This window comes from Lissotriton vulgaris, chromosome 2_1 (genome assembly GCF_964263255.1).
Source record: "Lissotriton vulgaris chromosome 2_1, aLisVul1.2, whole genome shotgun sequence".
In the NCBI taxonomy this organism is placed as follows: domain Eukaryota; kingdom Metazoa; phylum Chordata; class Amphibia; order Caudata; family Salamandridae; genus Lissotriton; species Lissotriton vulgaris.
Window position 1 is genome coordinate 22220459 of NC_141687.1, and position 27447 is coordinate 22247905.

Genomic DNA, 27447 nt, shown 5'->3' on the forward strand with positions numbered 1-27447 from the left:
CATTTTTTTCTTACACTTAAGTAAAGATCATTTCCATAGTCCAGCTGAGATGTTACCAAGGAGTAGACCAGGGTTTTCCTACCTGGGGTAGGGAGTATGTCGAGAGTTTTCCGCAGCATTCTCAGAATTCCAAAGCCCTTCCCTGCCACATTCCCGGTCTATGCTTCAAGTGATAGATTGGAGCCTAACCATATTCCTAAGTTTTTAACCTGTTTGCTTAGAGTAGAGGTCAGGCCCAATGTCTGCGGCCACCATGCCGAGGACCAGATGGGGGGGATTTCCCCACCACCAGTATCTCTGTTTTACTGCCATTCGATTTAAGGCAGTTGTTTGTCATCCTGGGGGGCCAGGTCCTTCAAGGATGAGGAGAGGTTTGTGGCTGCTCCATCAGAGGTGTGAGATAGTGACACTGCCAGTTGCGTGCCATCTGCATATGACACAATGGTGATGCCCTGTCGTTCCACAATCTCTGCCAGGGGTGCGACATATAGATTAAAAAGAGTAGGGCTCAAGATGGAGCCCTGAGGCAGAGCTATGCTTTTGGAAATGTGTGGACGGTGTTCCACCTGGAAGCTCCTATCCTGCAGAAAGGAAGCCATCCATTCCAGTGAGACATTATCCAACCCTCCTACTTTAATACATTGTAAAAGTAGATGATGGGATACTCTGTCAAAAGCCACGCTTAGGTCCAAAAAGACCAAGGCCACGGTCTGTTCTTCATCCACGCGCCTTCGTATAGTCTCAGTTGCAAGGAGCAGCACTGACTCCATAGAGTACGTAGCCCAAAAGCCCGATTTTGAGGGGTGTAGTAAGTTTTGCTGGTTCATATGTGTGACTAATTGTAAATTCACCACTTTTTCTGCAAGTTTGGAGAAATAGGGCAGAAGTGAAATTGGGCGCAGGTTTTCTGGCTGACAAGTCAGCTCCTGGCTTTTCAGTGGGGGAGGACAACTGCCTGTTTCCAAGATTTAAGCACCACACCCTCGGAGAAGGAGAGCTCGAGAAATTGACGTATATACCGCAATAAAGTCTCCAGGCCCACTCTCATGATCTTAGGTGTCTTTGGATCCATCGGAGAGCCCGATTTAATACTTGAAGCGATGGCTTTGAGATCTACAAGTGAGAGTGGATCAAATTTAGAGAGGCCGTTGGCCACGTCCCCCGTGGTGGTCTCAACTTGGCAGCTCATCCCATCGAGAGCCTCATCCGGAAAGGTATCATATATTTTGGCTACCTCCTCCGCAAAGTAATCTGCAATTCAGTTACACGACTCAGATGAACTTGTCACCGGGGTCTCAGTTCTCGCCAGTGCGGATAGATTTTTAAGAATGGAAAATAATTATTTAGAAGAGCTCTCCACCTGTTTTATTCTTTTCTTACAATAAGCCGAACAGGGTTTTTTGATGAGGGAATGATAGTACTTTAACTTCAGTGTATACGTAGTCTTATTGTGTTCTGAGAAATCAGTCCTCCGTATGTGCTCCAAGCACTTACAAGATTTTGTAGCTGATCTAAGTGCTTCATTGAACCATGGTGCGGATTTAGTCCGTTTGCACAGCTTGCTGCAGGACCAGGATGCCACCAAGTCCAAGGCTTCCTTAGTCCACCTATCCACGGCGCTACAAGCCACATTAATGTCCTTTCCCAGTGAAGGGAAATTCTGCTGGAGAGTATGCATAAAGTTTGCGGGGGTAAATTTGGACTATCTTTTATGCGGAGTACATAATCTTTTAGTAGCTATATGGTGGATATTAACTAACCGAATAGAGAAAGCAACAAGATGGTGGTCAGACCATGGAACTGCAGTCGGGGGTTCAATTTCTAACTCTGCACAATTAGTAAAAATAGGGTCTAATATATGGCCTTGTTGGTGTGTAAGGAGAGTGGAGTTGAGTGTTAGCTGCCGGGATTCTAGTTCCCAACATAGAAATTGGGCTTCTTTGTTGGTTCGGTCATCAAATTGCAAATTAAAATACCCTAAGACCATCAGTTTCTTTTAGCGTAGTGCATTTGCTCCACTAGGCTGGCCGTAAAGTTGGTGGCCGGGCCGGGAGGTCGATAGTAAGCGTGAGCGCAAAATCCGTTCCGCTCGCGGATTTCGCGGATTTTCGGTAAATCTGCAATCTGCAAACTCCCGCAAATTTACGAAAATCCGCGAATCCGCGATTGGCGGATTCGGGGGCAAAAGTTCAAGCCTTCAAGCTTGAAGTTGTCGTAACTATTTTAGGATGGCGCCGGCAAGCTGCCAGCGCCATCCTAAAATAGTTACTAAGTTAGCTTCAACAGGCAGCACTAATAGATAAAATAAAGCAGGTGCTCGAGCACCTGCTTTATTTTATCTATTAGTGCTTCCTGATGAAGCTAATTTAGTAACTATTTTAGGATGGCGCTGGCATCTTGCCGCCGCCATCCTAAAATAGTTACAGGATGATGGATGGACAGCTCACTCAAGGGACCCCTGCGCACATCGGTGTGCAAAGTAACAAACACATGGCCACTGGAACTAGTTGAAGCTCAAATTCAGTGACTCATTCATCAGCCCAAAAACAATGTTGAGCGTCGTCGAGGCTGGGCAGGTGTGCCTTCTTCCCAAATCTACCGTTGAAAATCTGCTGTGATGCTGGATAGAGGCCTTTGTATCCTTGACTTTCACGAGCGCAATCCTCGTGCTGTTCCTGTGAACAGGAGCTTCTTTCTCTTCATCTGCTGCTCTGATCGGTCTCTGACCATTTATACACACAAGAGGCACTTTAACTCGCACAGAAGACCCCCCGCCCATTTAAAAAGTCCACAAAATCTGCAAATCCGCAAATTCGCGGATTGTGGATCCGCGAAATCCGCCCATGCTTAGTCGATAGATCAAGAAACCCTTCATAGTGAGATTACCAGCTTCTGTGATGGAAAAAAGGCTGCTTCACTGCTATCTATGTTGACCATGTCCAGAGTGTAGTGTAGAGATAGCTTATAGACTATGGGCCTCATTTACAAGAAGTGGTGCTTCGCTTCGTGAAAGCAGCGTTGCGCCGTTTCTCAGTGCGCCCTCCTTACGACACCAATGATGCATCATATTTACAATATGACGCATCATGTCGCAAGGAAGGACAGATACATCAGTATAGCTGACGTATCTATCAGTGAAAAAAGTGGCACATTGCTGGAGTTGTGTCAGAAGCCTGACGCAACTCCAGCAATGTTCCTTTCACATGGGGAAAGCACCATGTGAAAGGGCCTGCGTCACCCTTTCGCCTGACATAGATTTCACTGCGCCACTCCTACGACCTGCCGCAGGTATAATGTAGCGCAGGGGTTTACGAAGTGACACATCTTCCTAGATGTGTCACTTCGTAAATATGGCGCAACATGGTGCATGTTTTACGCCACTGGTGCATCACAAAAAGTGACGCACCGGTGGCGCAAAAGTGACGCAGGGGCTCATAAATGAGCCCCTATGGTTATAACTCCCCCGCGCTTAATCTGACGATCACATCTGAGGATACCATAATCCTGAGGGAGGGCGTCCAACATCTTGGGAGCGGGGTCCTAATTCAACCAAGTTTCCATGAGGAATAAGGCATCAAGGTGGGTATCTAAAATTCAGTCGTGAATTTTGTGCTCGTGTTTGCAAAGAGACCTGCAGTTAATGAGCATCAAGTTTAGTTTAAGCCCTACCCCCTGTTCTAGCTTGTAAGCGTTGGCTTTATAAGTTCAGTGGGTGCAGTTCAAGAGTGTTGCATCCATGATTAGTTAATGCTTATAGATGTCAGGAATCGGGGGGCATAGTTCATGTAATTGCTCCGTAGAGTATGTTAGGTGTGGTTTTGTCCTCAAACCACCAGAGGTTCTGGCCCCAAATCCCAGCCAGTGGCGGACGGGCGCAGGCGGGCTTACCTAAGGCGTGCCCACTGCATGCGTCCGCTCCTGTATGCGTCTAAAATAGATGCCAAGCAGGCGCTACTGGACTGCTAACTTCTGTGGCCTCTGCAGAAGCGAGGAGAAAGTGAGCGGAAGTGATGTAAGTATCTGGTACTGCCCCTCCGCTCAAATGGCACAGCAGCCACGGCGGAAGAGGGCGGGAGCAACAGTGAAGATCAATAGAGAGGGTAAGTGACAGAGGGGTCACAAGATAAGCCCAGTAAGAAAGTTAAACCAGTAACAACAGATTAAAAACTAAAAACAGATAAAAAAATGCACAGCATGGGCTGGACTGGTGTATCCTACCACCGTTCGTACCTCCTTCACAGTAACTTAAGCCCCCAAGCAGACACTGCCACTGTCTGCTCTAAATCCCAGTCTGCTCCTGCATGCGTTTAAAATCGACTCCAAGCTGGCACAACTGGACTGCTAACTTCCGTGGCCTCAGCAGAAGTGAGGAGAAAGTGAGCAGAAGTGATGTAATTATCTGGCCCCTCCCTCTGCTCAAACGGGTCAGCAGCCGCGGCGGAAGAGGGCGGGAGCAACAGTGAAGCTCGATGAAGTGGGAAAGTGACAGAGGGGTCACAAGATAATCCCAGCAAGAAAGTCAAACCAGTAACAACAGAATAAAAACTAAAAACTGATTACAAATGGAGAGCACGGGCCGAACCAGTGTTTACTAACACCATCCGTACCTCCTTCACAGTAATTTAAGCCCCCAAGCAGACACTGCCACTGTCACAGGACCAGGGCCAATCAGTACCTTTTATAAACAGAAGGTTGACCCCCCTAGATAAATGTTGGTCAGCAATTGGGAGGGAGGCCCTTGATGTGGTTTGGGCCTTGAGGAAGTTGAGGTCATAGCTGTTTGGTACTCATTTCACTGTTCAGACAGACTATTAGCCACTCATGGTTTAAACAAATAAAGGGTGAAAATCCCAAACTTTTGAGGTGGTCCATTTCCCTAAAGGGGATGGACTATTCAGTGAAACATAGGTCTGGGAGTAACCATGCCAATGCAGATAAACTCTAGAGATATTTCCACTTCGAAAATGAGACTCAAATGAGCAAGGTTAGTCTCATCTCCTTACGTTGTGTGGAGGCGGGTTGTGTAGGAAACTAGGATCTGCTTTCATGGTCACCCCCACTTTGTGTTGATGTCATTATGTTTTACTGACAAGTCTGACTGGCATCCTGCTACTCAGGTCCCCAGTCTCTGTGCTTCTTCCCTAAATTGGACATGGTGAGTACCTAGGTTCACTTCAGATTGGCTAATGGTGTATCCTGATAAGTCCCTAGTATAGGGTACTTAGGTACCCAGGGTATGGGTCCACCAGTAGTCTCCCATGAGCTGAAACATGCATTATGCCACCCATGAGAGACCACTCAAATTGCGGCGGCAGGCCTGCCATTGCAGCCTGGTTGAGCTGATGCTAGCATCTCTCATGACAGACATAAGTTTCCTTATATCTGAGGTCACTGCACTCAAAATGTGCGCGGATTTATTGTGTCTAGTGTGGAAGTGCCACTTCTGGAAGTTGCCATGTCTGTGCAGTTAATGTGAATTGACTATCTGGCTTGTGATTGGCTGGAGCTGGCTGGTGTGCCTGGCTCCAGGAGTCAGGATGGGTCTGCCCCGGGGGTGAATGAGGAGATCTGCATGTTGATGGGAGAGAGGAGTGCACCTGGGACCTGAATAGGTCTGGGCCTTCCCTCCACAATGCTGGCTCCATCCCCTGTGGTATGTCTGATGTCCCTGGCCTGTCCTGTGAATAGGGAGAGGGGCTGAGCAAAACAAAGTGCTCAGGAACCAGTTGCATCTGGTTCGCCCCTTGCCTGTACCTTTGGAGACAAAGGAAATGTCTGTATAAAAGAGGGGCTGTGACCCCATGAAAATGTTCTTGTTCCTGACTTGAATCTACCAGGGGTGTGCTGCTGCTGGGGCCCAGACGGGACCACCATGGGTGCTGCCTCCCTGCTGGAGTGCCCTGTGTGCTGGCCCCTGGATGCCTGGAGGACTCCATGGACCTTGTTTCCCTTGTTCTCTTTCTGAATCCGGACAGTTTGTTGAGCGATGGACTTTGCTGTTTCCCTTTTCGCGGCCGGGCTTTGCTCCGCCCCCCGCTTTCATCGACTGGCCGGGCTTGGCTCCGCCGGTCCACCGCTCCTGTTGCCATCGCCTACAACCCCCAGGATCCTCAGGGGCAGGACGCGCATTTCCCACACGCCAGGAGGCGCATAAAGACTCGCCTGGTCCTTCGTCCCGCGAGGACGCGCCGGGAGAAGCCCAGGACAAGGGCGGGACCGTTTTTGGCCGTTAGTGGCCGGAAAAGGCCGGGTCGGGTCACCTCTCTTGGCCCTACGGACTGGACTGAAGTGGGGCAAAAGGACATCTCATATACTCAGTAAGCCTTTACCTCTATTTGGCTATTGCTATTTGCTAACTCTGGTGAACTAGAACATAAAGTCCATCTGCATTTAGTTCAGACTATTAGATGTGGCAATCTTACACAGCTTTACACTAGTATTTGACACGGTAGGACACTTAGTTTTGTTTTCTGATGCCTCCCCCAGAAACAAAGAAACATATGGCCACAAAACCCCCATTGCCGAGCCTGACAGCGATCGATCGTATGCTCCAGAAAACAATTGGGGTAGTGGCTAATGCCGTTGAGCATACTGAACGGCACCTATCACTTCCTGCAGGATCTGTCCCATTTTTTCCACCTACCAACACATCGTCGACTACAATTAACTCATTGGATTCAATTTTGGCCCCATCCTTTGTCTCCCTCCCTGGTACCCACCATGTTTCAAACATTCATATTAGTCCTCCCACTATGGACAACGCATTGCCAGAGTCTCTGCCTGCGCTGTCTAGACTATCTCTGACTCCAACCATCTTTACTAATGAGTCATTAACGAATCCACCATTCCGGGTTGAGGACCCCATAGCCATTGGATCAGGCGATGTTTCTACAAGCCCAATCCTTATCCCCAGCTCCCCTTTAAATATAAGGAATGTTACTCCGAGGGTTACACCCAGAGGGCAAAAAGCCAAACTTAATACAAAGAACTCTAAACCTTAGTTACTAATGATAATCTAAACGTGGGAGGGCTAATACAGAAACATAAGAAGGCACCTGCAACAGTAGCCAAAACACGGGGTCCAAACACTAAAAAAGGCGCCCCTGTTGTAACACCTGCTTCAAGCATAGACAGCAGTCCTAAGCACAGAAACAATGATTATCCACCCAGCTCCTTACTCTTCCCTTCACATAATGAGGGCCTATTTAATAAAATAGAGCATTTAATGAAATCTCTAATGGCTCCACTTTTGGAAAGAGTAAAGCGTATAGGAGATAAAGTAGACAATCTGGAGAAAGTTTTGCTTCGCAGCCAGATCACACTAGGGCAACCATCTGGTGTAGCGAATCCAAAGCCCACTATTAAACAATCTCGTCTCACTACACAGAACACACCTACAAGTAATAGGGCTCAGCCTTCATCCGAGCGCAGAACCATAGCTAAATATACAACGACCACTACGGACATCACAAGCAGACCCCCACATAAAACATTGAGGGCAGTGGATTCTAAGGAGCTGGAAAATGTAGAGGGCACCTTAGACCAGGGCACGAATCGGCAGGGACCTTTAAAAGAGAGTCGAAGAGCAGTAAAGGACCCTTCCCCGATCAGAAAACCAAGCAGGGCTTTCTCACGCATTGACCTTCCCCCGCAATCGTTACCCTATACGGTAGTACTAGTAGGTGTCCCGGAACTACCCCAAGGAAAACCCGAATCATTCCCCGAGCTTCTAAACAAAGTGGCCCACTGGCTTAACAAGAACAGGCCCCTGCCTCCTGATTTGACAGGGCCCATATTATTTGCAAGGAGAATCAGCGGGGTGGGCCACAGAAAAAAAGATCTCCCGGGGGATTGCGTCGTGGTAAACTTCATGGACAGACTGGTCGTAGAATGCATCTCCAACTGGCCTTCCCAGTTTAGCGATGGCAAGATATTCACCAGGGACTTGAGCTTTTTCTATCCCCAACTACATTTATTCCAATCTATCAACTACAATAAGGGACAAGCTAACAGACCATACCCAGAGGTCGGGGGGGGAAAGATATAATATCCCAACCTTTAATTATTTTGATAAGCTCTCGGATCTGGAGCAGGTAGATTGACTTGCTGTAAGGGCTCTGACTGAACCAATAGTCCCTAGTGCTTCTGTTAATTCTTTACCCTTAGATAACTCAGAGCAAAGTGGTGAAACAATTAACGAAGCACTATCGAATTCTGCACAGGCCAGTTCCCGTGTGGAACACGTGGAAGTAGCCCATGAACCGGGAACAACACGGGGTGACCCCTCACTGGGCATTCTGTTTTGGAATGTCGCGGGACTCCGTTTAAAGGCTGGGAACAATATTTGGTTAGATTTCATCCACGACTATAGTGTCTTGTGTTTACAGGAAACCTGGGCTACGGTGGAGCTTCATATCCAGGGCTATTGAACTTTCTCTTCTCTAGCTTTACCATCTCCCTCTGGTAGGGCAAAGGGGGGATTGGCCATATATGTATCCAACACCCTATTACTCCAAAGAATTGATTCAGTGAAGGTGGAACCAAACTATCAAATACTTATTTTGCACCGAACTAGTGCTAATGCCCTGGTAATAGTGAATTTGTATAATAACCTACCCACGGTTGATCTAATAAGTGTAATTAAGGAAATAGGCCTCTGTCTCCATGAACTAACCACTAAGGCCCGCAAGGAGCTGACCATAGTTTGGGGTGGGGACTTCAATCAGACCTTGTGCAAGCATAGCGCCAACCTACTATGTGGTATAGCGGACTAAGACAACAATCCGATAACCCACTTTCCTCATACTGCAGTTGGGAACATCTTGAATGAAACCCTGTGTGGCTTAGATCTTTCCATCGCTAATAATTTAGTAAACCCTCCTGTACCTGTTGTTCCTACCTACAACGGTAGAGGAAGGCTTAGTATAATAGACTTTATATTTATATCTGGGACAGTGGGAACGGCCCTCCTAAACTGCAAAACACACAATATCGCTGTCAGCGACCACTACCCGAACAGCATCACCTTAAAATCTCCCAAGAATTATCAGAAGCCCAATATAGAAACCCTCCTGACCCAGAAAACCTTATAATGGACACAGTAAATGGCTACTCATTAAGTTGGGAGAAAGTGGATCCGCTGGCTATCACAAGAACGTTGGTTACAGGTTTTAGGCAGGAGTTCGCAAATTGTTTAGACCCAGCAACCACAAGCGAGGGAATACTGGTTGATTTTTCCAAATTGCTGACAGCAATTAAGGACAACCTTTTCATTAAAACGAAAGCTGGTAAAATAAGTGCTAAGGGGTGGTTTGATAGTTCCTGCACAAAAGCACACCGGAACTTGAAACTAGCCCTAAGTAGTAAAGACAGAACGCCAAAGGAAATCACAGTTCTTAGAAAGACTTATAATCAGGCATCAAAAATCAGAAAGAATACTCTCAAACAGGAACTCTGGTCACAACTCCATAGTTCCTGTGCTTTAAGAGATAGTACCGCGTTTTGGAGAGTAGTGAAGTCCCCTTTCCTAACAGTTACTTCGGATAACCCCAGTATTGAAGTTGCGGTTGATGAGCAGTCGTGGGTTGAGTATTTTGAGCGGATATTTAGCCTCCCTCTAACTGCAAATCGACCGGCTTCAACTGGGTCTGAAGAAAGGCACTTCCCGTTGCCTATCTATATCACCCACGAGGAGGTAGAACTCGCCCTAAAAGCCAGTAAGAACGGCAAGGCGCCAGGCCCTGATGGGGTCCCAATTGATATTTTTAAGTACAGCATGGATCTGTGGTCCCCAATCTTAACCAGGGTCCTTCAAGCAACATGTGACCTTGGGCTTATTGAATCATGGTCCCAGTCAATTCTCGTGCCTATTTTCAAGAAGGGGGACCACCAACTCCCATCTTGCTATCGTTCAATATACCTCTTGGACTCAGTGGGGAAAGTGGACGGTCGTGTTATCTTAGAGCGCCTCCAATCGTGGGCTTCAGATAGCAAAGTTCTTTCTGACCTGCAATTCGGGTTCCGGGAGGGATTGGGAACCATTGAGCAAGCACTTAATTTGTCCTTATTGATAGGGAAATACGTAAGCGCTAAGGGAGGGGCCCTTTACATGGCATATGTTGACCTCTCTGCAGCATTTGACTGTGTCAACCACAATAAGCTGTGGACTATTTTAGCTGGCATGGGTATAGAGTCTCCTCTTTTAACATTCTTGCGGTAACTATACTCAGATGCCACAGACAAAGTCAGATACGGTATGGGGGGTGAATTAACAAAGTCGTTCAAAGTAGAGCAAGGGGTAAGGCAGGGTTGTGTCCTGGCCCCGTTTTGATTAAACTTGTTTACTAATGGCTTGGAAAAAGCCATGTTGACGGGTAGCCAGGACCTCCCCAAAATGAACAAGCGCCCGATCCCCCCATGGAGTTACAGTGTGCTCTTACAAGATACCACACATTTATGGCTACTCTCTATCTAAAGGTGAACATTAAAAAAACCTTTGTGATGGTTGTAGGGTCGAGAATTAAAAACCTCAAGCCTATGTATCTCGACTCACAAAAAGTAGAGACAACCCTTACGTATCCTTACTTGGGTATCACATTTGACCATAAATGCTCTTGGAAATCCGTCATAGATTCTAGAAAACTGTCCCTTATTAGAACAACTGCTGCATTATGTAAGTTTGCGAATAAACTGGGCAGGCGCCCCACTGTAGAACTATTAGAAATATACCGAGCTAAAAGCATATCAAGTGCACTTTATGGGGCGGGGCTTTGGGGACACGCCAAGGTCGAGGAGCTGCAAAAAATGGAAAACGCTTTTCTACGTTTCCTCCTGGCAGTGCCTCAGGGCACATCAACTTATGCTTGTCATTTGGAAGTAGGCATGTCCTATGTAGTAGACCTGATTCGGATCCAGCCTCTTCTTTTGTGGCACCGCATTTGGACGGCACGTGAGACCACTCTTTGCCGAGGAATCCTAGAGGACTGTCTTTCCCTAGATATGGCTCTAAAGATTGGCTGGATCGCTTATGTTAGAAAATTCTTTACCGATCTTGACATGATTCAGTACTATCTTTCATCCACCTCAATAGCTGTCATCCCGAGAAAGAAGTTTAAAAAGATCTGCCTGGCCCACTTAGAATCTCTTCGGCTTGTTAGTGAGGTCTCAAAAGTTACGGTCCAGCACTCACTTCAGATACAAACTTCTTTTAAGGTCCAGCCCTATCTAACCTATAATTTTACGGGCTATGAGAGATTCTTATTAACGAGGTTTAGACTGGACATCTTCCACCATCTTGTCACTTTTCCTAAGACCAACATTTGGAAAAAACCTCTTCCGCCTTGTCCCTGTGATGACAGCTCACCCCAAATGACAATTCACATCATACTGTTCTGTAAGTTTTACAAGGAACTGTGACATTATTGGCTTTTGCCTATCCTTAAAATCATGGGCTTACGCAGGTGCCGCCCAGCTTATTTGACATTACAATTCTTAGACGTTGAACTTTTTGCCAGACTGGTAGCAATATTTCTGAAACTAGTTACTAAACACAGGCAGAACTTGGACTGAATTGTTTATGCCAAAACACGCTGTGGTATGCCAGCCTTCACAAATATGGATCCGGGTGTTAGACTCTTGGATCTTAGATTGTGCTATCTTAATATTGCTTTTACCTTTTTGAGTTCATTTGTCTAGCATCTTGTATACGGGTAGAATCGTACAATGTGTAAAGATTTAATATACAATGTGAACGTGTCATTCTTTTTTAGCTTGTTTTTATCTGTTTTAGTCACTATCCTTTTAATCGAATTTTTACTGCAACCTTTCTACTTGTATTATATTGTGTTTTAATGGTTGTTCACTATGCACCCGAATAAAGCTTGAAACTGAACTGAATCCTGACAGAGAGGGGCTTGCCGCTGGTGGGGCCCAGGAGGGACCGCCATGGGGGCTGTCTCCTTGCTGAAGTGCCCTGTGTGCTGGTCCCTGGGCCCTGCATTGCCCCTCCTGATGCCCAGGACCTCTTGGAAACCCTTTTGCTCAAGTAGCTTTGTGGGGCTAGGGCTTCTGTCTCCCTTAGCGCCTGGGAAGCTCTTTGTTTGGAACTGCACTGCTCGTGTCACGTTGCCAAGGGGGTGAGTAGGGGTTATCTTTGTAGTGTATCTTCCTTGCCCTAACTAGAGTAGTGGATTCTGCCTGACTTTGGCGCAAGCCTTAGCCAACCAGAAATCCCATTTCTAACACTGGTAGCAAGCGGAAGGATAAGGACTTGTGTTTGCGCAGTACCACAGCAACAACTGGCTCCACTGCAAAACTCTGCATTTTAGATAGTCACATAGAAGGGGATTCTTTTTTCTAAGTTGTTCTAAATGTAATTTCTTTGGAAATGTGTTTCTTGTGCACTGTGAGTTAGGTGTCACTAGCTTGGTAGGGTAGATCATCCCCTAAGTGCAGTGTGAGTTTTCTGGATTCACCAGTAAGGGTGGGACCCAGTGGTAGCAGCGTAATTGTGTCCAGTGCATGTGTTCCCTGTCCCGTTCCCAGGGTATGGTACCTGGTGCTCAGTAAGAGGGGTGCAGGTTGAGATTCAGGGGCAGTAGATACTGTCTCACCTGTCTGGGGGGGGGGGGGGTGTGTATGAATGGTGTGTTGCACTGGACAAATGAGTGTGAATTCTCTGGGATAGGGAGTTTTCTGAATACTTGGGTGTGAGTTCTCTGAGATAGGGAGCTTGCTGAATACTTTGTGAATTGCGTACTCCTGTTTTAGATCAGACACCTAGGTTCCTTGGGTTAAACTTTTTCTGGAGAACGTCCGCCAAAATGGAGCCTGCTTTTGATTTCTGTGGTCTGTTTAGATACAGTGTGTTAGTGTTGGTAAGGTTCTGTGAAGAGAGAGACATAGAGGTGGGAGTGATTCCCAAAGGAGTGGCTGAGGAGTCTCGCGTATATTCAACAAGGACCCCCTGAAGATTCGGATACAATAGTTCCTAGGCCAGGGAAATAAACTGTATGACAAAAAACAACCTAGGCAACTCACATCTAGACATTGTAATGTATTAATGGACAAAAATGGCTACAGTTACTTAGGAAAATATATGTCTTTTTATTTTAAATCATGTAAAAACACAACATACAAATAGTTTAAAACAAGGAGAACATTAAACATCAGTAAAATCTTGTCTTATCTATTGGATGTAAGACAAACATACATTTGTGACAATAAATGACAACACATATGAAAACAATTAAAAAACTGAAAGTGGCAATTAGTGTCTCTACGCGCGTTTCGGCGAACCAGCGCCTTCTTCTGGAGTAGCCACACAAGCTAACTAATGTTCAAGATTATGACATCAATAGTTGATTGGATGCTTAGTTGATGTCCAAATATGTTCTGGTTAGGTGATGTTATCCTGATATTCTATAAAAATGGGTTAATAAATCCCGCCTGCCGGATAGCTCATGTAGATCAGTATTGGATAGATCTTCCACTTTCTTATTTATTCCTAGATTTATCGATGTATTTAAAAGATCTCTCTGCCCAAAATTGTTTAGCAGAGCTCTTAGCGGTGAGATATTAATAAGAAAAACTCCCTTAGATTTTAAGGGGATGTTCAGATAAAGATAGTTGGTTTTTTGAATACTCCAAAGATGATTGGTAGTATGGTTAAAAGATCTCCCCGAAAGGTTCGGCAAGGCTCGTTGTAGATAGTAGAGTAAGCTTCCCTGTCGGTGAAACGTTAAAAGATCTCCCTGCCCGAATAATACAGCAGGGCGCGTTGTAAATGATGAAATGAAATGGGCGTCCCTGTCCGAATAATGCAGCAGGGCGCGTTGTAAATGATGAAATGAGATGGGCGTCCCTGTCTGGATGTAGACAGAGGACTCAGGACGTCCGGTGGCGGGATGGCGGCTCAGCAGCAGCGAGTGGCGTCTCGTTTGTAGAATAGCTTGCTGATGGCTGAGGAGTCTTCCAGCCCAGCGTGGTGGAAGAGGTTCAGAGTAGCCCAGCTAAAGTCCCGGTGTAGGGGCCCACGTCCTGACTCTGAGGAGAAGGAGTGGGTGGGACTGCGTGTCTCCAGGTGCCCGAAACTCAGTCTCAGGGTCTGAATTGTTTCTTAAGGGAACATCAGGTCGGGGCCTAGGCTGTACATTTGAGGAGGATCTCCAGGTGTCTAGAGAACGTGGAACATCTGTAAGCAGGGCTCCAGTAGTTCTGGTGTCTGGCAGTACCGCTCCTGTTGGGAGGGTGCAGAAGTCCAGATGGAGGGGTGTGAGGGGATAGGCTCCCCAGTGGAAGAACCAGTGGGTCAGAGGCCAGCCAGAAGAGCTGTGTCGCCGGGGAGTGACTATGGTGATGCTACTTCTGTCCTGAGTGACAGGCAGACTTTTTAGGTCTCGCGACCTATCAATGCGCGCAAGCGCATTGAGCGGAGCGAGAATTCATGTCTCAAAAATCCTCGTGAAACCAAGGGCTTCTTGCGCTGCGGTTTTCATTGAGTTCACGTGAATCACGTGACCAAACAAGCACGCGCATTCACGGCCGCAGAGCACATCAAAGGGCTTCGCCCAGCGTGCGCTCTGCGGCTTCTCCTCCCCTAATTGAATCATGGCCGGCCGCAGGCCGGCCGTACTTTCAGTTTCCCGGCAACGCTTGTTTATTCACGCCCCCCCACCAGGCTCTGCCGCCCCCATACAGCTTCCCTCCTAATCCGCCTGCCTCCCCTCACTCGGAATTCCACCCCAGGCTCTCCTGCCCCCATCCGGCTTCCGTCACAAGACGCCTTGTGCATTGCATTTGCACCCGGCCCCCGATAGTTGCTCGGCTGCTCACTGAAGTGAAAATGTATCAGGTTTTCTATAATATTTTCTTCTTAAGCTTGAAGTGCGTGGATATAGTGCACCTGACAAAATGTTGCTGTTGTCGAAACGTGCATGATTGTGTTTGCATTGCCTGTATTTGAGTGACACATAAGAAAAACATCTGATAACCCTTTTCCTTGTCCAGCTTGTATCCTTTAGCTGACCAAGATGGCTAGTGGACATAACAGATTAAGCAATGTCGCTTCATTGCATTCGCTTCTGTGTGCCTCATTGGTCCCTGTTACTGTATTTCTAAATAAATAGTCTCAGAATAGTTTACTTGTATACATTTTCTCGTAGAATCTTGTAATTGGTACATTTAGGACACTTTACAACATGGCTTAAACAGTACTCACCTAAAACATCCTCCTAAGGCAATCCATATGTATATTACTGTGAGGTATAGCGTCACATTTGCCTCGAACGTTTTAGTGCATTCATCTTCCAATCCGGTTGTAACACCTTGCCTCTTCATGCATGTCCGTTCATGCAGCACCTCCCGTAGCCTCATCACTCATGCAAAACGCGTTTCTATCTCAGCACAAATGGTCTTTAGAGCAATTGTTTGAAGTGTCATTTTTGGACAAATTGCTTTCATGCGCGTGATGATGAACAGAGCAATGGCCGCGCACGAAAGCGCGAGGGCAAAGTATACTATTGAAATTAATTGCCATGTCCACGCACTTGAATAAACCATGGCGTCCGCGCAGGCTGGGCATCTGGAGCCGCTCCTTATGTGTATTGAACTCCACGCAGTCGATTTATGTCATTTGTTGTTGTTTTCTAGGCCAGGTTTTAAGGGGTTTGAGCACGGGGCGCTAGTGCCAATAACCACCATACAACGCTACTCGATCACATACTGCATGGTACGCATTTTATTCACGTTTCACATTGTTGGGTGACACGCGGTTTTGACATCCCTGCAGTAATCCAAGGGACATTTTTTTCCAGTCCATTTTGACTTCAGTGCGGGTGGTTTTCTGGTAGCAGGCACTCTGTTTGTTTGCTTTGACATTGAGTTTGTGTTGCTAACAGTTTGTGATTGCTGTTTGAGATTGACTAACACGTCTGCATTCACCCGGATGGAGCTCCCGTCGTGCACTTGGCGCCATCAGAGGGCTCTCCAGGTGCCACGAGCGTGTGGCTTTTTTGCTTCTCACCCCTGAGCAGCAACATTGTGCTGCGGTTATTTGCCGTCATTTAGCTCTAGTGCTCTCAAGGCATAGTGCGCACATTGCACTGAAAAGTACACTAATGTCAACGCCTATTATTTCAACGCAGACGATGTGGTTTAGGATGGAAAACCAGAATGCTATTGGACGCGATTTAAGGAAGATGAATGTTGGGAAAATGGATATTAGAAATTCTGGACGGGAAATTAACAACAAATACCATGAAAGAGAATATTTCTCCGTCTGCAAAAGGTATAAGCAGACAGATGTGACGGTGCCTAGGTGGAATGGTGTGTCTCCTGGAGCTTGAAGTGCACTGTCCGTGTTTTCACCAGTATTTCCGTGTGGTTGCATTTCTGCAGCTGTTCAAATACATGCACGTACAAATGATCTGAGCTGGATCCCTTTGTTGTGGTGATCGGGTACAGCATGCAGTCTTGTGTAACTAGTGATGATGTAAGGTTTTGTCTCGGAGTCCTGTCCTGGCATTATTCAGCTGGTCTCAGTTTCTTACATCATTACCTGCCTCTAATCACATATGCAGCTCAAACCCTGTTGCTCTATTCTTGTCACTCATGTAGTGGCAGGGTCGGATTGGGATTGAAAATCGGCCCGGGCACACAAAAAAAATCGGCCACATTTGCATAATGCCTTTCCTCAAAGAAGGGGGTAAAAAAATGCACGCATTAATTCGCACTGGAGAAACACACCTGAAAACAAGTGAGACACCTTCTATTCAGGCCCCCTGCCCCCGCTCAATATGTGCACACATTAATGGGACGGCCCAGCGAGACAAAGGGAGTGTGACAACTCTTCCTGTTGCTAAACGGGGGTAATGAGCGCCCATCTGCCACTAGAAAGGCCACTCAGACACCCACTGGGCGGCTGGCGATATTCCAAAAAGAACAAGCACTGGCGTTGCCAATACGTCTCGCAGTAGGAAAGTTGGAACTATTGGTTTTGTAAATGACAAAGCCCTTTATGTTTTTAAAATGAAAACAAAAATAAAAGGCATTGTTATTTGCAATTGTAATAGCTCCAACTTTCCTACTGCGAGACCTATTGGCAATGCCAGTGCTTGTTTCATGACACATTAGTTATGTGTCACCCTCAAGGAAGTCCTGGAGCATCAGGCATCTGACCAAAGGGTACGTCCCTCGGTTGGGGAGCCAGTAGCCGGTGGTTCCGGATCTAGACGTAAGGGAAACTGTAAGTAGTGTCCTGAAGTTACAAGAAGAAACTTCTGCCTGAAGAGAAGGAACTGGGTAAGCTGGTGGAGGAATACTGTCCCTGACCTGGGGAATTGGCCTGCAGTGGTTGCCTTGCTGCTGAAGGAGAGGAGAAAGCCTTAGACTTTATTTTCAACTTTTGAAGTCCTGGTGTGCCAGGCATCTGACCAAAGGGTCCGTCCCTAGGTTGGGGAGCCAGGTTCAGGTGTTTGCCTGTCCTGGACTGCAGAGTGACTGTAGCAAGGGTTCTGGCCGGTTTGTCTTCTAGGGGTACCACTACAGTTGGGAGGGTTCAGAACTCTGGAAGGGGGTGCACAGGGAGGTAGACCTCGCCTCTGACCCCTGTGCATCCGGTGAATTTGGATCCCAGGTGGTGGACCAGTTGAGGGAGAGAGGTCCTAAACTGGTGGGAGAGTTGTGTTCTGGAGGGTGCTTCTCCTTGGAGCGTGCACAACCCCAGAAGTAGAGGTACAGTGGGGCATTCTTGCCCGTGACCTCTGGTCAGCCTGAGGGTGCTGTCCCTAGGTTGAAGTATCAGTGGTAGTTTGGAACTACACTGAGAAAGGGAGTGGAAAATGGCTATTGTATGACAGGGGTTACCACGCCCCACTCTGTGGATGGGAAAGGACCAGTGGTATCTGGGTGGCCTAGGGCCTGGTCCTTGCCGTAGACAACTAAGGAGTACCGGTGGGGTAGCCTAGTTGGGCCTGAATTATTATTATTTTTTTTATGTGTGCTTGTTTTGTGGAACAACGTGGCGTAGAACCCGAGGGTGTCCCTGCAGTATGGACCTGCGTCCGTTTCTATCGCCCAAAGCAGGGAAGCCCATCACAGCGGTGATTGGTCTGCCCTGCATTTTGGCTGGAAGGGGGTTGTGTTTGACTTTGCCCTTCTGGCAGGTTCACCCCTAAACTTTTTGTCTTTTAATGTTACATCATTATAGTGATTTCTGGTGTTTGCGCACTTTAGCACTGTGGCGCAGTGTAAAGTGCGTGCGCTCTCTGAGTGCGTGTGTGAGATTGGCCTGCCCTCCCATAGGAATGCATGGTGGATATGTGTGTCCATGGTAGTTCCTGATGTGTGGGGAGTGCAGGCTCGAGTTTGGTATGTGCAGACTCGTGTGATTAAATGCTGTGCGATGATGTGCGCGGATTTATTATGTCTAGTGTAGAAGTGCCACTTCTAGAAGTTGGCATGTCTGTGCAGTTAATGTGAATTGACTGTCTGGCTTGTGATTAGCTGGAGCTGGCTGGTGTGCCTGGCTCCAGGAGTCAGGATGGGTTTGCCCCGGTGGTGAATGAGGAGATCTGCATGTTGATGGGAGGGAGGAGTGCACCTGGGACCTGAATAGGGCTGGGCCTTCCCTCCCTAATGCTGGCTCCACCTCCTGTGGTGTGTCTGATGTCCCTGGCCTGTCCTGTGAATAGGGAGAGGGGCTGAGCAAAACAAAGTGCTCAGGAACCAGTTGCATCTGGTTCGCCCCTGGCCTGTACCTTTGGAGACAAAGGAAATGTCTGTATGAAAGAGGGGCTGTGACCACATGAAAATGTTCTAGTTCCTGACTTGAATCTACCAGGGGCGTGCTGCTTCTGGGGCCCAGGAGGGACCGCCATGGGGGCTGCCTCCCTGCTGTAGTGCCCTGTGTGCTGGCCCCTGGGCCTTGTCCTGCTCCTGGATGCCTGGAGGAATCCCTGGACCTTGTTCCCCTTGTTCTCTTTCTGAATCCTGACAAAGGGGGGCTTGCCGCTGGTGGGACCCAGGGGGGACCGCCATGGGGGTTGTCTCCTTGCTGGAGTGCCCTGTGTGCTTGCCCCTGGGCCCTGCATTGCCCCTCCTGATGCCCAGGACCTCTTGGAAACCCTTTTGTTGCTCAAGTAGCTTTGTGGGGCTAGGCTTCTGTTTCCCTTAGTGCCTGGGAAGCGCTTTGTTTGGAGCTGCACTGCTCGTGCCACATTTCCTAAGGGGGTGAGCAGGGGATATCTTTGGAGTGTAATGTTCTTGCCCTAACTAGAGTGGTGGTTTCTGCCTGACTTTGGCGCAAGCCTTAGCCAACCAGAAATCCCATTTCTAACAGAAAATGACTCACCTCTGAAACCAAGACACACTTCGACCGTATGGACACTTGGATTTCGTTGGATTTCAACTGGAACTGAGAATGCATCAAGGAAGACTCTTGCCGCTCCTGGTCTCGCTGTCATGCAAGTCTTCCTAGTTGCCTGTGTCTGTGCTTCATCCAGGTTCTCCAGGAGGCCTATGGCCATTAAGGACATCCAAAGTAATCTCCCTTGGAGCGAATGAGTCACTCTCCTGCATCTGCAAGTACCACAATGAAGCTGACCGGCCTGCTGCTCCTGTCACTGTATGGACTTCCTGAAGCCCAGCAACACAGGTGCTGGTTCTGAAGCTCTCCATGGGCCTGACGTGTCTTCTCTGCAATTATTAGGACATTATCCCTCTTTGGAGCTGCTGGGACCACACCCCTGTGCACCGCATCGACTTGCCGTTGCCATGGCTTGCTCGCTCTGCACTCCTTCAGGCAACAACAAGCTCTATATATAACAAAAGGGGAGTGGAGAGAGAACGTGTCCACATGCACACAAAAAGGGGATTCAATATCCCCGACTATAGTGTACAAACAAATAGAATCCACCAGGGTGGGACAGGTAAAAATGGGGACACACGGTCCAGTTTTAAGTGTGTTCCCTACAATAGTGGGGAGCACACTGTGTTCTTTAAATACCCCATACACACCAAAAGGGCCCTTGGTGTCATGCTTCATCATAGGGGTCTTTGCATCTCTCTACGAAATGCGGCGTGCTGCTAACCAACGGCTACGCGGGAGCACTGATGTAATCACTATGTGTGGTGCGTGAGGCCTGTGAATGGTAAGGTGAGTAGTAGGGTCAGAAGTGAATGGGTATGTGAATGGTAAAAAATACCTGGCATGTGAGGGCTAAAAAGATTTTTAATATACCTCCGTGCTAGTATTGCTAAAAAACAGGTGTGCACAATATTATGCATAAGTGCTTTATGTTTATTTTTGTGTGTTTAGTATTTGTTCCCTCTCTCCCTTTTTTTCTGGGCACTGCACCAGAATGATTAGGATGACAATTACGTCTAGAGACTGTATATTCACTTTTATAGGTCATGACTCCAACATGATGGATGTCACTATTTAATATTCCGTGTACATATTTGTGTTCTTTTTCAGGTCCTCGTTGCAGGAATTAATGCTTTGGAAACCGGTTACCACTATAGGCACATTTTGTCTAGTTTCCACATTTTACACATAATATTGTCTGTGTATTAACGGTACTATACTGTTTTATGTGAGTAAGGTAGGGATCTGTGCACCCCGTCCTGAAGAAGAAGCTTTACGCTTCAAAACATGTCAACGTACATAGGAGGTTATGTACATTGAATACAAAAGCCTCCGCCACACCTTTTTTTAGCAATACCAGCATGGAGGTAAGGTTACACCCTTCGCGCCATTGAGTCAGCGAAACGCGGCCACTGATGCCAGTTGTAAGGCATTATCCCTCCACGACGCCCGCCTCATCGGATCATTTTTACAGCGATGCTCAAACTGTGAATCCTTTCAGATTTCCCATGTTCATGAGACCACGTCCGAAGGCTCTATCCGAGCCAAGGAAAAGATTCTGCCCTAATGATCGCGTACATTCATACGATCCACAGCCTTGTAGGCAGTTATAAACATTCAGGCATGTGATTTAAACAGTCCTAATGATGATCCCAGTATATGGTCAAAGGGATCGAAACGCCGTCGACCACTTATATAGTTTCACACAGTGTTCCATTGTGTCATATAAGTGTGATAACTATTTTGGAAAGCTTGTTTTTGTATTTAAATTGACCAGAAGCTTCCTCTTTCTTTTAGCCTGAAAATTCTAATGTGTATTTCTTGATTTGTTACGTTCTCATGTACCGGATGCAGGATTGTATCCCACTGTATTGTGTGTTGCGCTTGAATACTTCTTTATTCACTCATTTGATTAAGATTGTATTTCCAGCTGGACTCTATGGAATATAGTACTTACTGCAGGCTATATTTTATTCAAATGCTCTAAAAAGTCTTTTTAAGGACCACTGTTTTTATTCAAATTGATGCCCAAGGTCCTTAATTACCTTTTGGGTTCCCTTGTACTTCTGTAAACTGGTAAAAAAATACCTGGCATGTGAGGGCTAAAAAGATTTTTAATATAACTCTGTGCTGGTATTGCTAAAAAAAGGTGTGCACAATATTATGCATAAGTGCTTTATGTTTAACGTTTGTGTGTCTAGTATTTGTTTCCCCCCCTTTTTTCAGGGCACTGCACCGAAATTATTAGGATGACAAATACGTCTAGAGCAGGGGTCTCCAACCTTTTGTGTAGTCAGAGCTACTTCTGGCCAGTGAAAATCGCCGTGAGCTACTGAACCCGAATCGACTCGCGCATTTTTCTGAGAGACCCCCGCGCCCAGTTTCATTGACTTTAAGCCTAATTTCATCAGAGCCCATACTGTGGTTTGAACAAAATACCCAAGACAGGCCTGACTTAAGAGTTCCCTAGAACACCAAAAGGAATGACTTTGGATTTGTGACGCATTTGACACAATCTCACCCCCCATCTTCATCAGGCACCTGCATGAGATTGGCTTCAAAGGACCCGCTCTCCACTGGATCTGCTCCTTCTTAACACACAGAACACAAGCTGCATGCCTGACATCTTACTCATCTGTGGAGTGTCTCAAGGCTCCTCGCTCACCCCCCACCCTCTTCAATGGAAACATGATCCCTCTGGCCAAAATAATTCGAGCACACATCAACATACTCTCCTGCACAGACGACACGCAACCCATACTCTTTTTCTCGGACAAGACCATTAACAAAAGAAACAAGCTTGTGGCCTGCATGACTGAAGTCGGTAACAGGATGAAAGCCAACTGCCTCTAACTCAACACCAACAAGACAGAAGTAGTTGTTTTCGGCAAGAACACTTCACAATTAGATTCCAACTAGTGGCCAGCCATACTTTGACCCACTCCCAGCAGGGGGCCTGAGTAGAAGTGGCCTCACTTGTTTTCAGGTGTGTTTCACTAGTGTAAACTAATGTGTGCATTTTTTCAAGCCCCCCACTCCTTCTTTTTATTGCAATTACGCTGAAGCAGTGATTTGAGGAAAGGCATTATGTAAATGGGGGCCGATTTTTTTGTGTGTGCCCGGGCCGATTTTCAATCCCAATCCGACCCTGGCAGCAACTCATGGCGCGTCTGGTCAGTGTGGGGGCTCGTTCCTATGTGGAGAGGGGATAGAAAACCTTAAAGAAAAGGCGTGCTTGGAATATAGGGTTCCAGGGGGACGACCCCACCTTTGATATAATTCATTCACAGAAACCGCAATCATCTCGCGGCCCCTTCCTGGACCCCGGGCACATTCTGGCCTGTGAGTGGGGGTCAGAAAGAATACAAACGCCTCCTGGGAGTCAGGAATGACGGTGCATTTCTATCTGTAATAATAGCACTGTATGTTGTGAGTTCCTGTTTGCGTAGTCTCTGTTTTATATTTTGTAATACCTCTTGCTGTTCCATGGTGATTTCACGAGTGATGCAGGCACTGGGGTCACTCACCAATGAAGAGCTAAGGCAGAGCTCGGATCACACAGCACAGCCCTGCATGTGGCGATGGTTGTAAGACTGAACAACTACTTCCTAAAGCATGCATTCCTTAACCACGAAGGCCAACAACTGCATTATGCCAAACAACTGCATTGTTAACAACGAGTTCCTAAACCACGAAAATTATTCGTTTATCGAAACTAGATTCAAGAAACATCCAGTTCTACGTTCTGTGCACTTTTCTGGAGCCCAGTTGTGGATATCTATTGACGTGCATGCTTGAATATCGTCCTGCATTACAAGACTCCAACTTCAATGTTGTATAAACGGTTATACTCCACGCTATGAGAATGAATTACTGAAGTTTGGAATTGTAAGTCACATGCGCCATCTAGTGGCCTGTTGACTGTTCTTGAGCTACATTGTATCTAACAGAAAAACAATTTATCAACCTTTTACTGAAAGTTGAGATCGTAGTTGAAGAACCGAGAACGTTGGTATTTTGTATATATAAACAGTGCGTGCCTGTCAAATAAAATTTAAGGACCAAGCACATCAGAGTAATGGGTTCAAAAAGACGGTGACTGTGAAAAATATCTATGACGTTCTTATGAAGAAAAACTACCAAATTTAACAAAGTGGCTTTGGGTTATTAAGCGCTTTAATCAGCATGGCATGAAATCGCTTTTCTACACAATTACATTTTGTGAGTTGCGGAATAATGAAGAACAAACGTGCTTTTTCATCACGATAACTTGTTTCTGTGCGATGGCTCCTACAGTTTCTGCAGCCTGGTGGATCGGACTCCATGTGTAGTGTGGCTTGATTTAGTCTGCATTGAATTGTGCAGGGGTGTTTTGCCCCCAGTTTCAATGGATTATACATGGCTGATAATGAAGTGGTGCTAGTTGGAGAAAGCACATTTTGGCTAACTAACACTTTTCATAATAGGTTGTATCGTTGATTTGCCGAGTGAATGGTTCCAGGGTTCGATGATGGGGGGAGGGGGTGGCGGAGAGGAGTGACGTGCCACGCATTGTGCAGTCCTCGCTGTTCGAGCTTCTTTGTTTGGGCCTCGTTGTTCAGGTAAGATGTAATTAAAACGTTGTTCTTAAGGATGTTTCCCGAAACAATGATATGCAGAGACCATACATGCATCAGATGTTCTGTCCACAAGACAACTTTGTTTGTTTGGATATTTCAAATCCTTTCCCTGTATCTTTCTTCTTTCCTGCAGGTAATTGATGGATTCGTACTGGGGTGAGCATGATATCTAGGATCTAATGATTCACGACCAGGGATTGAGAATAATAAGACTCTAGATTCCCACCCCAATTCAGGGGTAGAGAACGTATTTTTTGGTCCTGAAGAAATGCTAGGATCCAGTACTGGACCAACAGAGCCTGAAACATGTCGACCTGAATAGGGAGACCACAATAGTTCACTACAACACACTCACTGAGCACTGGCACATCATAACCTTGCGCACACTACCGCATCTTAGTTTTTACCTTCACCATAGGGTCTCTGAATAAAATTTGATCTTCTTTAGGTAATTTTAAGATCACCCTCTCCACCTTACACATTATACCCCGCGCACCTGCATGCAGCGTCACTGCTGATACAAGAAAAGATCTCCGACAAAGAGCCCTCTGTTGGGGCCCGTGGGGCATTGCAGCACCGGCACCACGAGGATCAAAACGCCCAATGATGAAGCATGAGACCCACAAGGTTGTGCGGGGGCAAAACTTTAAAATTGGAAGATCCACCTGGAACTATAAATTCGAACCACATCTTTTCTGTAACTTTTTCTATACCCTCTCCACATAGGAACACGTGCCCACACTGATGAAGCGTGTCAATTATAGTGAGGAGGTCGGGTATTGGACCTTAATCTGGCTGCTAGTTCCCCTCTTGTTGATTCGTAACAGTTCATGGCTGCCATGGCACACCCAGTGGTTTCTTGCAGCCTTGTTCAAAACAACACTGACTTTTTGCCCCTCACTCCCCACCCACCTGCTTGGAAGCCTCCCCTTAGATTTCTGAGGCTGCCCTGGATCATGCTGCGAGTCACTGCCAGGGGCGGCTCCTCAGCTGTGGCAGAAAAGTGTCGCCCCACCTGCTGGCAGCCGAAAAAATTAAAAATAAAATGAGAAGAAACCCTTGTTGATTATCGTTTTATTTTCCTCACAGAGCTGAGGCCTGGGGGTGGGGCGAGACTGATGACAAGCTGGAGGGGGAGGGGTGGATCTGCTATTCAGTGCGCATGGCGGTCTGGCCAGCCACACCGTCATGCGCACTGAAGCTCTCTTTAACCCCAGCTACGTTGCCGGGTTGGAGCGAGCAGGCAAAGGCTCCCAGTCTGAGTGGGAGCGCAGACCATTGGTGCTTAGGCCAATCCCGATGCTGCTTTCGGCAGCATAAAAGCTGCGTCAGGATTGGCCACAGTGCATTCTGGGATGGCGCCTGCCGAAGAGTGGGACACGATGTGGTGAGAAAGGTAACTGTCTTATTTTTTTTATTTGTTTCCCTCTTCTGCCCCCTTGTGTTCCTCACCTCCCACATGCCCCACCACTCTGTCAACAAACCGGCCACTACTGGTCACTGCCTGGTGCCTGATGGTCGGGCACTCAGCAGCATTTCCGTGAGACACGTACCCAGACCCTCGCCAGGATCCTGCTGTTAGTCACTGCCTGGTTCCTGATGGTTGAGCACACTGCTCACTCTTGTCACTACTGCCTGCTGCAGGGATTATCTGCCTTACCTGCCTGCTGTGAGTATTGTCTGCCTTACCTGCCTGCTGTGGGATTATCTGCCTTACCTGCATGCTGTGAGTATTGTCTGCCTTGCCAGCCTGCTGTGGGGATTATCCGCTTTACCTGCCTGCTGTGGGGATTATCTGATTTACCTGCCTGCTGTGAGTAATGTCTGCCTTACCTACCTGCTGTGAGTATTGTCTGCCTTGCCTGCCTGCTGTGGGATCATCCGCCCTACCTGCCTGCTGTGAGTAATGTCTGCCTTACCTGCCTGCTGTGGGGATTATCTGACTTACCTGCCTGCTGTGAGTATTGTCTGCCTTACCTACCTGCTGTGAGTATTGTCTGCCTTGCCTGCCTGCTGTGGGATCATCCGCCCTACCTGCCTGCTTTGGGGTTTTTCTGCCTTACTTGCCTGCTGTGAGTATTGTCTGCCTTACCTGTCTGCTGTGGGATTATCTGCCTTACCTGCATGCTGTGAGTATTGTCTGCCTTGTCTGCCTGCGGTGAGTATTGTCTGCCTTCTCTGCCTGCGGTGAGTATTGTCTGCCTTACCTGCCTGCGGTGAGTATTGTCTGCCTTATCTGCCTGCGGTGAGTATTGTCTGCCTTACCTGCCTGCGGTGAGTATTGTCTGCCTTCTCTGCCTGCTGTGAGTATTGTCTGCCTTATCTGCATGCTGTGAGTATTGTCTGCCTTATCTGCCTGCGGTGAGTATTGTCTGCCTTCTCTGCCTGCGGTGAGTATTGTCTGCCTTACCTGCCTGCGGTGAGTATTGTCTGCCTTATCTGCCTGCGGTGAGTATTGTCTGCCTTATCTGCCTGCGGTGAGTATTGTCTGCCTTATCTGCCTGCGGTGAGTATTGTCTGCCTTATCTGCCTGCTGTGAGTATTGTCTGCCTTATCTGCCTGCGGTGGGTATTGTCTGCCTTATCTGCCTGCGGTGGGTATTGTCTGCCTTATCTGCCTGCGGTGAGTATTGTCTGCCTTATCTGCCTGCGGTGAGTATTGTCTGCCTTATCTGCCTGCGGTGAGTATTGTCTGCCTTATCTGCCTGCGGTGAGTATTGCCTGCCTTATCTGCCTGCGGTGAGTATTGTCAGCCTTACCTGCCTGCGGTGAGTATTGTCTGCCTTACCTACTGCCTGCTGCGGGGATCGTCTGCCTTACCTGCTGCCTGCTGTGGGGCTCCTCAGTTTTACCGGGCCACTGTGGGATCTCAGGTCCCTCGGGTGCCCGTGTGATGCAGTATTTGTGGGGCCCAAGGCCATTTTGCAGATAGAATATCAAAAGCCAACAACAACAGCAAAGAAAGCTTTGCTATTGTCCGTAGCTTTATGTCACCAGCGGCGGAACCTTCCACCCCTCCCATTTCCTCTCAATGGTGCAATGATTTATTCACCTTTTTCATTGCTAAGATCCATAAAATCCAGGCTAGCTTAAGGACTACACCCCCTGCGCAACACTTTCCCGCCTTGCCTCTTGCCCGGTGCATCAATGCACCTAGCCAGCTCTTTTCGCACTTTACTTTGGCAGAAGGAAGGGATGTTTTAGCCATTTTGAAAACATTAAAATCAGGCTCGCCGGCGGACCCTTGTCCCGCGAGGGTTCTGGGTGGGGTGGCGGAGATCATCTCTCCTGCGGGAGGGGCGCTTGTTAATGATTCACTCTAATCAGGCAGAGTGCCCCATCAATGGAAACACGCTAAACTCCTCCCTCTCATCAGGAAGCCCTCTGCAGATCCCTCCCTTCTGTCCAACTATCGCCCCATTCTCTTCTTCCGGCCTTAGCAAAGGTGTGCCAAAAGGTGGCCTTT